A 17,752-nucleotide genomic window follows, 5' to 3' on the forward strand; every position below is an offset into this window, starting at 1 on the left:
CCAAGCCTGTCGATCCCAGCAGCACGGACCGAACACACAAACTGTGCGTCACGTGCACGAGCGTTCGCAGCGCGCGCACCCACTATATTACGGGCCTAAGGGAGCTATTCCAATGGTGCTGTGTCAGTTTAGAGTTGACCTTTGCTCCACGTAATTAAGCATCATTAAAAAATAAAATAAAAACATTATGATATATACACACACACCAGAAAATCCACACGTATTTATTTCATACATACATGTAAAATTAACATAGATGAACGATATTGATAGAAATATGCAACATTTGAAATCTTAAATGGGGATGGAAAGGAATCACAACCCACAGAGTTCGTTGAATAACTGGGGATTTGCAGAATACATTCCACATTGGAGAATTTGACGCTATGAAGATGATGGATCTGTGCAGAAAGACTAAGGAGCTTGACTTCAAAGGTGAATTTCGGCCAAAGAACGGTCTGATCAGCTGTGTTGGTGGATATACAGTAGAATAAGCCCCTAAAAGTAAACATTGTCAAACATGGTAAGCCAGAAGAAGTGATTAACTACAGCTTCCATTCGATAAGGCAGGAGTGCGCAAGCTGGGGGCGCGAAATGTTCTGGTGGGGGGGTGGCGCGGCGCATACGGAGACCCCGCGCTCTTCCCAACAACATTTAAATAAAATGCCGGGGGAGCGCGTGAAGCTTCTGTAAATACCTCTTACCTCGTCTCCAGCGGCTTCTGGTGACGTGCCACTATGGCAACGCCGCGGGTCACATGAAGTCGCGATGACAGAAAACGCCAGAGAAAAGGTAAAAGGGGGGAAGAGGGCGCGCGAGCAGGGGGGGGGACAGCAGGAAGGGGGGCGCAGACAAAAGTTTGTGAATCCCTGCATTAAGGGACAGGGTCCGTATTGATGACATCAAGTGACATTAAAGCTGCAGACCAAGCAATATCCTATGTGTTTTTTTTAATACATCCGTTCTGTACTATGAGAAGATACTTGTAGCATTTTTTTTTAAACAATTCTGAATAACATTTCATTTTTTGAATGTATTATAATGTAACAAGCAGGAACTATTTACAAAGTCACATTCCCTTCCTCTTCTGAAACAGGCTTTGGCACACCCCTTTTTGAGACCTGCCCTCTCTCTAGCAGTGCACCAATTGTATCTAGTGACTACCTAGTCACATGATCTTCCCCACAGAACTTTGCATCTTTGGACTTCTTCTGCTGCACTGACAGACATTTAGTGAACCCCATAACCGAATCAATGTTTCAGAAGAATGGGCAGCAAAAGAAACTTGTAACTGAAGCAAATGGAAGATTACTGACAAGGCCTTCACCCAACAGTTTTAGTGATGATAGCTGAAGATAATTATATACACACACATACATATATATATATATATATATATATATATATATATATATATATATATATATATATATACACACCATCAAACATGTCTGTGAGTGGTTTGACTGGCTTTGCATCTAATCCCATGCTGTGTTTAAAAGCTGTGTGAACAGCATTGCATTTGTTTATAAGGGTTCCATGTCAATGGTTTTTCAGGCAAAAGGTGAGACATTGTGTGCTCATTTGCATAAAAAACAAGATAGGGGCGCCCTTATTCTAAAAAAAAATAATAAAAATAGATGCAAATGGATTAACAATAATAGTTAACCCTACAGTGATTGTGCACAAATACAACCGTGTGATAATGACTAGATGCTGAAATAGTCCCAGAGTTCCAAGGATGCAGATAACTGGAACAGACCCGCTGGGTGTGCGGAAAGGACCACCATCCCTATACCCTCTTTGATCGAGTAATCTTTGGTGCCAGACACCAGCACCAGCCCCCTCCGACGGCGGATTCTCTCGCGAGAGAGGCAGAGCAGTGTGCTGGAGATTGCGAGCAGGAGAGGTCTGAAGGCTACCAAACCAACTCCCCAGCAGACGGAGGTCCTTTCCGCTCACCCAGCGGGTCTGGGTAGGAGAGGGAGAGGACATCCCGGCAGCACACCTATAGCAGAGGAGCAGCCCTTCAGAGCTATTTCAATGCGCTTAACCTACTTGCAGCTTGTAAGTAGGATTCTTATAGTTGCTGGACGCAGGATCAGTGGATGTTTCTAATGTATTTTTGTTATTTGATCTTTTGTCTTTTTATTAAATAGTTTTAATTTTTTATTTATTTTTGTGCTTGCTCTATCACTTTATCGGTTTGTTTATTGTTTTTCTTAGGTGCATTGTCTCCTAACAGTATTACACTATGTTGTTTTATTTATTCATTTTCATGTGCTGAGCAACGGCTGGTTCCAGTTATCTGCATCCTTGGAACTCTTTGGGACTATTTCAGCATCCAGTCATTATCACACGGTTGTATTTGTGCACAATCACTGTAGGGTTAACTAATATTGTTAATCCATTTGCATCTATTTTTATTTTAATTATTTTATTTAGAATAAGGGCGCCCCTATCTTGTTTTTTATGTTTGTTGTATCACTCACTTTGGGTAGTCAGTGATTTTTAGTTGGCAGCCAAAAATACTTATATCACCTTATATTGTTATTAGGGTGTCTATATTGATATTTATCAATTATATTTTGAATAGCGCTACACAGCCTGCACTTTTTCCTGTGCTCATTTGCATGTCATTTCCCAGAATCCCTTGCTGCAGTGGAAGCACTGTGTGCTGGGTGATAATGGTTGAAAGGCTGGGTTGTAGACCTGTCTAAGACATGAATGTGCTCACAAGTGATGTAGAGGTATCAGTACCGTGTTAGCCGAGCTTTAATAATAAAAAATGTTTAGACGATACCATTCTGTGGCTAACAAAATGCTTTTATTTGTGCGAGCTTTCAAGATACACTGATATCTTCTTCCAGCGATGTTACATTGAATAAAGCAGGCAATGGGTATACTCAAAAACAGCGCATCTTGGAATGCAACTACAGCCCATCCCTCCCCCCTGTGCAGTGTGCGATTTATGACTTGAGGTGTTAATTAGTCCCTGAATGTGAGGGATGTAAGTGTGTGTGTGTAAGTATGTAAATATAAAATATGGGTGCTTTGAGATATAAATATAAATATATATATACACACATATATACACACACACAGACACGTGAAATGATGTAAGATTCATGGTTTTATTTAGGACAGGCGTTAATTGAAATGACTAACATGCTTAAAATAACTTTTCAATAGCAAATCATCTAGCCCAGGCCTGCACAACTTATAAAGTGAAACGGGACAAACTGCTCTAAGGAAAGCAGATTCGGGCCGCACTTCAATTAAAATGACGCCCCGCCCTCACGACTCTTACCTCCCCCACTCACAACTCTTACCGGCGGCGGGGTGTGGCGATCTCCGTCTTCTCCCCTGAAAATTCTACCGTTTCCCCTGCAGGTCCTGAATCTAGATGTCCGCGTGCCGTATGTTGTGCAGGCCTGATCTAGATCTTCGCAGTATGGGTGCTTTGCAATTTAGCAGCATGAGTGTCTCGGTTTATTAGTGATAATTAAAATGAGTCACCACTGATCAGACATTTGGAACGCCCTTTAATTAACCTTCTTTGCCTACAGTTGGGAGTTTCTGACCAGTTAAACGTGATAGATCGGTAAGACACACTATACATTGGACCCAAACGTGAGCAGAAAATGGAGTCATGCGTCAAAACAAACTTCTACTTGCACTTTTACGTTGATACATCAGGCCACACATCTTTTTAAGAGCCGATTTACTGTATAACTGAAAATTCGGGACCATAACAGCTTTGGCTCTCTAGTTATTGAGTTAGTTCACAGACCACTGAACTTGTACTGAATGATTCCAAAATGTGTCATGCAGGAGGCATAAGCCTATAGGGGACCATGTTAAAATCGACATGAAGCAAAAGGTGACACTGTCTGCTGATTTGCATGTCATTACCCAGAATCCCTGGCTGCAGTTGAAGCATTGTATGCAGGCCCATCTCTAGGCGGTAAGCAGGTATGGCACCGCCTAGGGTCGGTGGTGGCAGGTCTCAGGGGGCAGCAAGAAGGAAACTAGCTTTTTAAAAAATATATACATGTCTTCGGAGCTGAACCCCATTAATTTCAGCTCTGGGGACACTCTGCTTCCTGGGATACGTACCTCCTTATAGGGTGCCGGCATCTCAGCTCCGGTTTAAAGCCTCTGGTCACATGGGTCAATAGGAAGCCACCTATGACATCACGGCTTCCTATTGGCCCCTGTGATGGGACATCTATACCTGAGCCGAGATACCGGCACCCTCAAAGGAGGTATCTCAGGAAGCAGGGGGTTCCCGGAGCTGAAATGGACGGGAGAACCCGTTTCATACCTGGTGGGAGGAGGGTGGAGGGCGTCTTTAATAATGTTTGTCTAAGGGCGGCCTGCAAACTAGGAACAGGCATGAATTTGTATGCTAAGAGATAAAGGGGAAAGGCAGGGTTGCAGACCTGTCTGAGACATGTGAATGTGCCTCAAGTGGTATTTTTATTTGCAGTCCAAAATGTTACATAAATTTCTTTATGACCAATACTTACTTATACATGATGCTTCCAGGTCAGAATGACTCTTAAAGGGCCAGACACAGACACACACTTATTTGGTTTCCTTTGATTCACCCGCCCTTACAATACAATTGTTAATTATTTATTTCCTCTGAAAAATGCATACGTTTCTACTTTGGCTTTTGAGGTCCTGATTCATGGAATAGTAACTGGGAGGGAGAAATATATATTTTTTTACTGCCATATTTCTTTATTGAATTCTTCGGTGTTGCCGGGGTCACCAGTGCATTGCAGAGCAATGGGTTACAGTCTGCTACTGCACAGAAGGGGATAACCCTTTGCCTGCAATGCAGGCAGAGAAAGAGTTAAAGCAGCGTTCCCTGCCGCTCGCCATTTTGTTTTTATAGGTATTTTTGCATAGCTGAAACATAGGCCTCCCAGAGCTGATCCGTGAACCACCCAACGCTGGGAACCCCCCTTGTTTCCAGATCTACAAGCAGGTTTATGCACCAGTCAAGAATACTTGCCTGGTGGAGTCAAAATGGCCGCCAGGGGTCAGGCCTCGCTCTGGCAGCCAATAGAAAGTTGCAACAGGGGATGACACAGCGGACATATTTGTAGACTTGGTGTAAAAATCGACTCAAAGCTACAAATATCACTGAAATTGGGTGTCTCCCAGGGGTCAAATTCAAGGGAGCCCCCCAGTTCAGGCAATATTTAAAAAACAAAAACAATAATATAACCTTTTTTGGGGGGGGGTGGGGGGGGGGGGCGGGATTGCTACTTCAAAGCTGAATTAGTTACTGTGTTTCTTGAAACTTAGATATCAATTCATGTTTATTTTGTAGGTGAACACACTGCTTATGTTATTGTATTTATTGACAAAATGACAAGGACAATGCCCTGTGTCAATAACATCTGAGACCAGTTCCAAGGGCATTGGATAACATGGAGCCGGTCTGGCTGGAATTTCCGATACGTTCCGGGAGGCTTCAAAGACGCCGCGATAAGTCTGATATTTACAAGGTTTCTCACATCTACGTGGTCCTGAAACCACACACACACAAACACACCTGCCAGTTCTGACACGGTAATTACAAGGGTAAATGATACATTAGTGTGCCAATATTCTACCGCTGCAAAGATGAAAATGATAACCTAACACAGAAGTGCAGCTGTTAACTTCAAAAACATTCACACATACGGTGGCTACACTGTCCGGAGGCTGCTCTATATAAAGGGGTTGTTAACAGTGGACACTGCATGAATGCAAATGATTCTGGACATTGCAAGTTGAAATTGTAAAAGTGTCTCTCTCTCTATCTCGCTCTTCTGTACAAATGGCACTTTGGGGGTTACACAGGAGATCGCTGCTCCAGTTTATCTGCCCAGCTGGCTTACTCTAGCTTGCTCATTGGTAGTATTGGTTGCGGATCCCTTAGGAAGCTCCCTGTTTTGCACTACTTTTAGTTGGAGGGTAACTGGAGCTAAAATCCTACACACTAAGGGGAGGTGGACATGGTGATTAGAAGCAGAAAGCATCCAGTTTCAACGAGGGACCTCGTGTCGGTCTCACAGTGCTCTCCGTATGGGACAGAGACCTATACATCAAAGAATGTCACTGTCACATATACCAAGCAACTGGAAAGCCATAGCACAGCGTGGCCCTAATCTTATACTATATTAGTGAAAGCACTGTATGCCTGCCTGCTTGCATGCATGCATGCCTGCCTGCCTGCTGGATGTCCGGTGTCCCTAGGGGAAATCTCATTGGTCCCTTGGGCCGCCCGCCCCCGCACACCTCTCATTGGCCTGAGGCGGAGTGACGGGCCAAAAAAACACACACTCACTCCACCCTCCTCAACGCACACACACACACACACACACACACACACACACACACACACACACACACACACACACACACACACACACACACACACACACACTCCTCAACTCGCGCACACACACTCACACACACTCACTCCACCCTCCTCAACGCACACACACACACACACACTCCTCAACACACACACACACACACACACACACCCTCCTCAACACACACACACTCCACCCTCCTCAGCACACACACACTCCACCCTCCTCAACACACAAACACTCCACCCTCCTTAACGGCTGCCCGGCCTTGACCCCCCCCCCCCCGCGGCTGGCCCGCAACAACCGAACACCCCCCTATCACCACTCCGCGGGACCTCAACATCACCCTCTCTCCCGGTGCTCCCTCTCCCCCGGTGCTCCCCCTCTCTCCCGGTGCTCCCTCTCCCCCGGTGCTCACCCTCTCTCCCGGTGCTCCCCCTCTCCCGGTGCTCCCCCTCCCCTCTCCCCCCCAGAGCACGCTCGCACCTTCAGGCCTAGAGGCCGCGCCCCCAGCTCACCATCTCCGCGCGCGCTGCTCCGGCTCTCTCTGCACGGGCCACGGCCCACACCACCTCCTGACCTGAGCGTATCAGCTCCGCCTCGCCGGGGGGAACGGAGACCGCCGAGGAACCCGAGTAGGAGCGCGGCCCGGTGCGAGGTAAGTTACCGCAGGGGAAGGGATCTTTCACCCCGGCCGGCGCTTCACCCCCCCCCCCCCCCCGGCGCTTCACCCGGCCCGGCCCTTCACCCCCCCCGGCCCTTAACCCCCCCCCCCCGGCCAGGCCCTTCACCCCCCTCCCTGGCATGCCCTTCACCCCCCCCCCCTGGCCAACGCGTTCACCCCCCCCCCCTGGCCATGCCCTTCACCCCCCCCCCTGGCCATGCCCTTCACCCCCAACCCCCCTGGCCATGCCCTTCACCCCCCCAGCCATGCCCTTCACCCCCCCCCCCTGGCCATGCCCTTCACCCCCAACCCCCCTGGCCATGCCCTTCACCCCCCCCTGGCCATGCCCTTCACCCCCCCCCCCCCCTGGCCATGCCCTTCACCCCCCCCCCCCTGGCCATGCCCTTCACCCCCCCCGGCCATGCCCTTCACCCCCCCCCCCAGCCATGCCCTTCACCCCCCCCCCAGCCATGCCCTTCACCCCCCCCAGCCATGCCCTTCACCCCCAACCCCCCTGGCCATGCCCTTCACCCCCAACCCCCCTGGCCATGCCCTTCACCCCCAACCCCCCTGGCCATGCCCTTCACCCCCAACCCCCCTGGCCATGCCCTTCACCCCCAACCCCCCTGGCCATGCCCTTCACCCCCAACCCCCCTGGCCATGCCCTTCACCCTCCCCCCCTGGCCATGCCCTTCACCCCCCCCCGGCCATGCCCTTCACCCCCCCCCCAACTATGCCCTTCACCCCCCCCCGGCCATGCCCTTCACCCCCCCCCCGGCCATGCCCTTCACCCCCCCCCAGCCATGCCCTTCACCCCCCCCCCAGCCATGCCCTTCACCCCCCCCAGCCATGCCCTTCACCCCCAACCCCCCGGCCATGCCCTTCACCCCCAACCCCCCTGGCCATGCCCTTCACCCCCAACCCCCCTGGCCATGCCCTTCACCCCCAACCCCCCTGGCCATGCCCTTCACCCCCAACCCCCCTGGCCATGCCCTTCACCCCCAACCCCCCTGGCCATGCCCTTCACCCTCCCCCCCTGGCCATGCCCTTCACCCCCCCCCCGGCCATGCCCTTCACCCCCCCCCCAACTATGCCCTTCACCCCCCCCGGCCATGCCCTTCACCCCCCCCCCCGGCCATGCCCTTCACCCCCCCCCAGCCATGCCCTTCACCCCCCCCCAGCCATGCCCTTCACCCCCCCAGCCATGCCCTTCACCCCCCCCCCAGCCATGCCCTTCACCCCCCCCCCAGCCATGCCCTTCACCCCCCCCCAGCCATGCTCTTCACCCCCCAGCCATGCCCTTCACCCCCCCCAGCCATGCCCTTCACCCCCCCCCCCAGCCATGCCCTTCACCCCCCCCCCAGCCATGCCCTTCACCCCCCCAGCCATGCCCTTCACCCCCCCCCCCCCAGCCATGCCCTTCACCCCCCCCAGCCATGCCCTTCACCCCCCCCCGGCCCTGCCCTTCACCCCCTCCGGCCCCCTCGGCACCGCCTCACCTCTCCCGCCCAGCCTACCCGGCGCCGCCTGCAACGCTCCTCGAGGCGGAGGCCAGCGGGGGGGGGGGGGGCTCCCGCCAGCCTTGCAGGTGGGACACTCCTCATGCCCCGTGCTGCTCTCCCCCCCTCCACATGCCCCGTGCTGCTCTCCCCCCCTCCACATGCTCCGTGCTGCTCTCCCCCCCTCCACATGCCCCGTGCTGCTCTCCCCCCCTCCACATGCCCCGTGCTGCTCTCCCCCCTCCCCCCTCCCCCCTCCACATGCCCCGTGCTGCACACACACACACACACACACACACACACACTATATATATCTCTATACATATATATATATACACACACACACACACACACTATATATATCTCTATACATAAGACACACACACACACACGTACACAAACACACATGTAGACACACACATGTAGACACACACACACACAGATGTAGACACACACACACGTACACAGACACACACACACGTACACAGACACACACACACACACACCTATACAGACACACGTATACACACAGCAGACACACGTATACACACAGCAGACACACGTATACACACAGCAGACACACGTATACACACAGCAGACACACGTATACACACAGCAGACACACGTATACACATGTATACACACACACGTATATACACACACACACACAAGTAGGCATACGTATACACACACACACACACACGTAGGCACACGTACACACACACACGTAGGCACACGTATACACACACACGTAGACACACGTATACACACACATACACGTAGACACACACACGTACACACACGTGTACACACACACGTACATACACAGGCACATGTTGACACACGTATACACGCAGGCACACGTATACACACAGGCGCACGTAGACACGCAGGCGCACGTAGACACACAGGCGCACGTAGACACGCAGACGCACGTAGACACGCAGACGCACGTAGACACGCACACGCACGTAGACACGCACACGCACGTAGACATGCACGTAGACACGCACACGCACGTAGACACGCACACGCACGTAGACACGCACACGCACGTAGACACGCACATGCACGTAGACACGCACACACACGTACACATGTACACGTATACTCACAAACATGTACACGTACACACACACATGGAGTCATACACACACACATGTAGACATACACACACACGTATACACATGTACACGTATACTCACAAACATGTACACATACACACACACATGGAGTCATACACACACACACATGTATACACACACATGTATACACACACATGTATACACACACACACATGTATGCACACGCACGTACACGTACACACGCACACACGTACACATGTACACGTATACTCACACAGATGTACACGTACACACACATGGAGTCAAACACACACATATGTAGACATACACACACACATGTATACACACACACACACGTATACATACACATCATGTATACACACACACACATGTATACACACACACACACATGTATATACACACACACACTCATGTATACACACTCACACACATGTATACACACACACATGTATACACACACACACATGTATACACACACACACATGTATACACACACACATGTATATACACACACACACATGTATACACACACACATGTATACACACACACACACATGTATACACACACACACATGTATACACACACACACATGTATACACACACATGTATACACACACACACATGTATACACACACACATGTATACACACACACACATGTATACACACACACACACATGTATACACACACACACACACATGTATACACACACACATGTATATACACACACACACACATGTATACACACACACATGTATACACACACACACACACATGTATACACACACACACATGTATACACACACACACACATGTATACACACACACACACATGTATACACACACACACATGTATACACACACACATGTATACACACACACACATGTATACACACACACACACACATGTATACACACACACACACACACATGTATACACACACACACACACACACACACACACATGTATACACACACACACACATGTATACACACACACATGTATACACACACATGTATACACACACAAATGTACACACACATTTAGACATACACACGTACACGTACACACACACACACACACACACACACACACACACACACACACACACACACACACACACACACACACACACACACACACACACACAATGTATACACACAAACATGTATACACACACACAAACCTGTATACACACATGTATACACACACACGTGTGTATACATACACACACACGTGTGTGTATACACACACACACGTGTGTGTATACACACACACGTGTGTGTATACACACACACACACACTATCCCCAGCACCACCACATCAGCACACCGGTATCCCATGCCCCCCCAGCACACTGGCATTCTCGGCTCCCCACCATTCCCAGCCCCCATCAACACCATCAGCACCCACACATCGCCACCTTCGCACCTCCCCCATCGGCACCCCCACATCCGCACCCCCACATCAGCACCAAACCCTCCCAAATCAGCACACCGATACAATCACCATAAGTACAGCCACAGCAGCAGTACCACCGCACACCGCCATGGGCCGCGTGGACCACTCCCCACCCAAATGCCACCCCCACACCACAAACATCCCGGGCAACGCCGGGGCTCTCAGCTAGTCATCACTAAAAACAACACACAAAAATGTGGCACGCTCACATCACCAAAAACCACTCACCATTTGGTTCCAAAGTCCCGATTTGGGGGCCGGCACTTTTGAAAGGCTTGTGACTGAGCTAAAGGTTCTTCTTTATTATGACGTGACCCATGGTGATTGTTTAATTGTACAGAGTCACTTATAGGAAGAGGGTGATGCCGGGGGAGCACAGACACTTCTCTCACTGGCACCGTTTCAGCCCAGGGGGACACTCCTCCTAAACAGCGTCTTCCTGCACGTCTCAGGAGGGGGGGCATGGACTTTGCATGTTATATTCATTTAGTATATGCTATATAGGGCTGGTCATGGACTTTGCATGTTATATTCATTTAGTATATGCTATATAGGGCTGGTCATGGACTTTGCATGTTATATTCATTTAGTATATGCTATATAGGGCTGGTCATGGACTTTGCATGTTATATTCATTTAGTATATGCTATATAGGGCTGGTCATGGACTTTGGCTCCCTGCATTTGCGATATCTTGTATCGCCACTTATGCCGATTGTGAGATAAATAGGTTTGGTGCAACATACAGTATGGAACTGTCTAGTCTATGTTTTGTTTTTATCACAAAACCTTTTCTAAAGTCATACAGTATAGTACTTAACTGAGCAGGGGAAATTAAAGTCCAGTATCGCTTTGGAAGTGTATGACCCAACCTGTAGAGCGTTCCTGTTGCATTCCTACCTCTATATGAAGGTACCAGGTCCCGGTTTTCTCGCCACTTACCGGCTGCAGTGTCTTATGTGGGGTGAGTGAGGGGGGTATATATACCGGTAGATGTATTTTAGTGCTATATGTCAGCCCTCACCTTGACAAAGACTGCGTGACAGTCGAAACGTTGGTTCTTTTTGCTGATTAAATTTGCTATATTGAAGCCCTCGTGCCTGGATCTTGCTTTCTACGCCCCTGGGGTAGACACACAAGGAGAAGACCGGTGGAGCTGAGAATCTGAGAGGAGAATGATGACAGGATGAGAAAACTGATAGTAGAACGTTCTGTTTACAACCTACATCAAGGATGCCTTAGCTATAGGGTCAACTACACACTGCACTACTTCTTTTAAATTATATTTGTGTCACAAATAAAAGAATGTCTTACAGCCTCTATAGCTAGGCCCAAACTCCTGCTTGTGAATAGCAACTGCAAAAGCTACCCGATTCTTAGTTATTTTCCTAGCTGTTTGGTGCTATTTTAAGCTTTATTTATAAAGGCCCAAAGAGGCTAAGACCCAGCCCTAACATTTCATCTCCCGGTTATTCTCACTGTCTCCACCAGGCAGCACAGAAATATTTTTCTTTTCATGCAGACTTCGGTAGGTTTTAATAGTGAAGCAGATTTATCTTAATCTTCTCAGATAACGTTTTCCGAAGTCTCCGAATGTCCCCAAGCGGAAAGGCGCTTAGCAACCATATTCATTTAGGTTTTGGGCTCACATTTTAGGCATAAAATACACAGTTTAAAAACCAGTGAGTAGGGGGGAAAACGGAGGGTAAAATCAGACAGTACAGCACAGTACAAAAATGTTTAAAAAAGAAACATGCAGCAGAAAGGCACTTTTAAAGTAGTTTGACAGATACAAGCGTGTCCTTAACACAGATGAAAATGGGGCAGTCTGTCAAACATACCCTTGTTTAGGGTTGCCCGGTGGCTTCTCCAAAAATATAGTGAAAGGTGCAACGCGCTTGAGACACACACACCTCTCCATGCTGTTTCCTCCTCTCCTTGGCCCCGCCCCAGGTTCCTGATACCTCCTCCTTATTGGCTGCTGCTGGGTAATGCAGCCAATCAGGATGGAGGAAGCTGCCCAGACCCCCTAGCAACAACCCTGCTCTCTCCCTGCTGGGGGAAATCCCGCGGCCCCCCACAAGCCGATCAGGTCACTATCTCCGGAGAGGTAATACCGGCATACATGTCCAGTATTGCCTCTCATTTTTTACTGGACAAGTCAGGTTCAATACTGGACACCTGGCAACCCAACGCCTTGTTGCAATGTATAAAAGCATGAAGTGTATGGATCTTTAGTATGTAAAGTTGAGTGATGATCATTTTTGTATTAGAATATGTAACTCAAGTGCATGTGTACAAATATTTGTTGCAACATTTCGGAAGGAGAGGGTTAATGCAGCTTACAGAAGCCTGTCTTACTGACCTTTATTAACAGGATGTGCTAACAGCCCTTAAAATGCACATAGCTACCTACAGCATTCTCACAATAGCACCTGGAATGTCCCTTATATTTTCTTCGCTATATGTTCTTTCCAGAACATATAATACATGTGTTTCAACCCCACACACAGTGCCTCAACTTCTCTTTCTCTCTTCTCAGCAGCTGTTTGTGTCTAGGTGAGGGTCCTCCCTTAATTTAAATGCCTGACGTCCCTTGGGGACAGTGGCTGTCACTTGGCCTACCTGCTCTCTTGCCACAATTAGCCACCTGCTTCTTCTGAGACTGTGTTGGGGGGATCCCATTCATGCAAATGACGGAGCACGCCAACAAGGCTAAGAATACAACTCTTATCAGGGCAAATCTACCCTACATCAGGACTCTTCAGCTTGTGGCCCCTGGACAAATCCAGGCCCGATGGCTCTTGGACTGTCTGTTCTACTAATTTATGGCCCAACATAACACAACAAACCTAGGAAATAAAAATGTGTTTTTCAAGAAGCGTCCTTATATACATTTTTTTAAATTGATGTAGTAACAGTTGCAATATATTGGAAATCTTCAGCAAAGCAAGACAGCTATAAGGGCTGTTTCCTCATTAAAGTCCTTCGTTGCTCGCCCCTCTGGCAGGGGAGGGGTTAAGATCCGTTTATTAGTCTGGCAAATATAGGCTTGAAACAAAGAAACACCTCTTACACATGCAAATTTTGTTATGCGCCATTTAAAAGCCGTCGAAAAGCCGAAGCTGTCGTGATCAGACCTTAATTAATAGGTGGATTTTAGAAAAATCGGAATGGCAGCCATCTTTACTAGGCCCCGGAAGAAAAAAAATAGGTTAAATATGAGACTATGTACAAAACCGAAAACTAAGAAATCATTTTGCAGTGAGGGTTAGCGTGGTCAGAACAAAAATTATGCATTTTGGTAATAAGACCATTTGTCAGTCCTTAAAACTGTAGGTGATTTGTTATCTATTTCGAATAATTATTATCATCATTAGTCAGATACACAATATCAGCTAAAATGTTTGAATTCAGCCGACCCCAGAGAATAAGAAATCCTATGAATTAATTACGTTTACAGAGAAAACTGATGTGATCCCGTTGAATTCTATAGGGGTAACTAATTTGTATAAAAGGGTGGTTTGAAATCCATGGGGTTTAACATATAACAGTGTGTAAGAGGGTGATCCCATTAAAGTTTATGAGGGGAGATAATGTGTGTAAGAGGCTAATCCTATTAAAGTTTATGGGGGGACTGATGTGTGTAAGAGGGTGATACATTTTTTTACATTTATGGGGAAGGTTATCTGGTTGAAGCCTATGAGGGAAAGTAAATTGTGGAACAGTAAGTAAGTGTGTGTGTGTGTGTATATACACACACACACACACACACACACACACACACACACACACACACACACACACACACACACACACACACACACACACACACATTTACCATTGCCCTCCTATATTAACACAACACAAGGGCTCAGTGGCATCTAGTGATACAAAAACACACACAATTTGATTACCAAGGTAAAACCCACCAGGAAGTTTGGACTCGTGTATATAGGACTTGTTTGCACAGCACAATGTGCACTGGTGACCGGGTCCGGGACACCTTTTTCCTGACATTACCATAAAGTGACGGCCTAGTCTGATATTCGTCCCTCTGGCAGCAAAATGGTTAAAAAGGCCACGTTTAATAGGTCAAATGAAGCGATTGCCACTTTTTTTTTCTTGTTAAAGTATGAGTATTTGTTAGTACTTTGTTAAACTTTAAAAATTTCCATTGTAATGAAAAGCTTAGGGGGGGGGGTGATATTCTCTATTTAGTGTCTTTTTGTAAGAACAGCTGAACCCCATTAATTTCAGCTCCGGGGAGCCCCTGCTTCCCCAGATACTCCCCTCCGTAGGGTGTGCCGCTATCTCGGTGGAATTTAAACTCCCGCACCGCATGACGTCCAGCCTTCCTATTGGCCCACAGGACGTGGGAGGTTTGAAAAATCCGCCATTACATGAACCCACATAGCTGAGCCAAAGCGGCTACTGTCACCCCCTCCGTAGGCAAGTATCTCCAGAAGCAGGGGGGTCCCCGGAGCTGAAATGAAGGGGGTTCAACTCCGGAGACCCCCTGCATGGACTGGCTCTTTAACCCCCACATGAAAATTGCTCGGTTCTCCATTTGCAGAGTCATTATGAGGTTTATCCTCAGGCACCCGGATAAACAGAAGCAGCTGATATGTTTCAATTCAGTGTTCCCGGAGAAAAGAGAAACATATTGATTTTTCTCTCGCTATCTCACAAGGTACATATCAGTAAAACAGTTAGTTTAACTCTCTGAGTGCCGGAGGGGCCCCCCGGGGAGCGCATTCACGTCACGGATGAGACCTCCTCTTCCGCCCCTGGAAAATGAACAGAAAGCCCATGGCAGGGGCCTTGGAGCTCCTGGACCCCATAAAGTGGCGGCAGCGTCACCGGGCACCCAAGGGGTTAAGGGCAATTGAATCCTTTCTAAGGAAGCCGATTACACTGTTAAGCCTTCTAGATTGTAAGGGGCCTCCTTCCTGCTGCGCTCGTTGGCGCGGGCGGCAATGTAGCGAGTTCTCCACCAGCAGGGGAATCCTCGCAAGCCGGTCCCGGTCCCCACTGGCTGCACAGCTGACTACACGCTGTGGCGCGTCAGCCGCTAGGAGACACAAGAGAATGGTGTTTCCTAGCGTTGACGCGTGACGCGTGACGTGTGTGGCTGTGAGCCAATGGGGAGGGGAGGCTTCGGGAGGAGGAGAGGCTTTGGGGAGCGGGGAGGAGTGTGGAGTGAAAGCAGCGTGCGTGCCTGTCTGTGTGTGTGTCTGAGTGCGTGCGTGCGTGCGTGCCTGTCTGTGTGTGTATGTGTGTGCCCGAGTGCGTGAGTGCCTGCCTCTGTCTGTGTGTGTGTGTGTATGAGTGCGTGAGTGCCTGCCTCTGTCTGTGTGTGTGTGTGTGTGTGTGTATGAGTGCGTGAGTGCCTGCCTGTGTGTGCGCGCGTGTGTGTATGAGTGCGTGAGTGCCTGCCTGTGTGTGTGTGCGCGCGTGTGTGTGCGTGTATGAATGAGTGCCTGCGTGTGTGTGTTTAAACTTACTTTCCAGCTCCAGCCCGAGTCCGTGGAGGGAGGGGGGGGAGAGTAGCGGGTCCCTCCGCTCAAGCCACGCCCCCCCTCCCTGTCAAACCGCCCACCACCCGCCCACCTCCCGCTCCCTACAGACCGCATATCGCGGTCTGTGTATCTCAACGCACCGCCTGTCAGCAGTGCGGGTGCGCTGACTCTGGGAGCGGGGCCTTAGCCTAAGGGGCCTCCTTCCTGCTGTCTCCGGTTACCTTAACATATATGTACTCTTTTTGTCATGCAATGTTATTGTCCTACCTCCCACATTGTACTGCGCTGTGGAATATGTTGGTGCCATACACAAACGATAATAACATTAATAATAATAGTAAATCAGTCCCTGCTTCAGCACCAGTGGCTCAGTCTTTGGCTGAGCCACTGTTTGAGCCACCTGCAGAAACAGGGATATCCTGAAAACCTGACCTGTTAGAGGGTCTTGAGGACTGAAGTTGAGCCCCCCTGCCGTTACCCATTCACAGCCACGCTGCAGGCCCCTGTGGCAGTGAACAAGTTAATAAACATAGGATGTCTTTGCTGGTTCGATGCGACCTACAAAAAAAATGCAGTTTGTGGCCAGTCGGAGATCTTTTCAAGGATATGTTGTTGACACATTTTTTTTGTTGTGTATTTTTAAACTGCAATCACACAATCTCCCTCCCCTTTCTGAGAAGCCGATCACATGACTTCGGGGAAAGGTTCCTCCCAGCTTCTAGTTAAAGGGCCTAGTTGCCAGGCAGGATTCCCACTTCAAAAGGGAAGCTGCGGACCAATCAGGGCTAACTCGTGTTTAAATGGGCCGTCCCCTGCTAGGACTGAACTGAACTAGGAACTAGGGCATCTTTTAGAAAGAGGGTATTATTATTATTTTTTTTTACTTTAGAAGGAAAACAAAATGTTAATTATTAGTTTTCTTTAATTAAAAAAAAAAAAAACAAGCAATTTTTTTCCTAAAATGTTTACACAACATTTCCGGGGTAAACGAAAGCATTAGGGTTTAAAGAAAATAAATACATCTTTCCCGAATGTGTTCTGTTGATAACATTTCCACTTCTCTAAACCCTGAAGTTATGTCTGCGTGAAACGGAAGTAGCAGATATCGTTAAATTAATAT

General features: G+C 48.6%; 1 long non-coding RNA gene across 1 annotated transcript; it reads right to left on the bottom strand.

The window, feature by feature from the left end:
• Positions 1 to 208: 208 nt before the first annotated feature.
• LOC142477178 (uncharacterized) lies at positions 209 to 17,432 on the bottom strand. Its single transcript, XR_012792214.1, has 3 exons — positions 17,065 to 17,432; positions 12,135 to 12,274; positions 209 to 498 (listed from the first exon to the last, which is right to left on the bottom strand). It is a non-coding gene; the product is annotated as an uncharacterized LOC142477178 (long non-coding RNA).
• Positions 17,433 to 17,752: the final 320 nt, after the last annotated feature.

This window comes from Ascaphus truei, unplaced genomic scaffold (assembly GCF_040206685.1).
Source record: "Ascaphus truei isolate aAscTru1 unplaced genomic scaffold, aAscTru1.hap1 HAP1_SCAFFOLD_2039, whole genome shotgun sequence".
Taxonomy (NCBI): domain Eukaryota; kingdom Metazoa; phylum Chordata; class Amphibia; order Anura; family Ascaphidae; genus Ascaphus; species Ascaphus truei.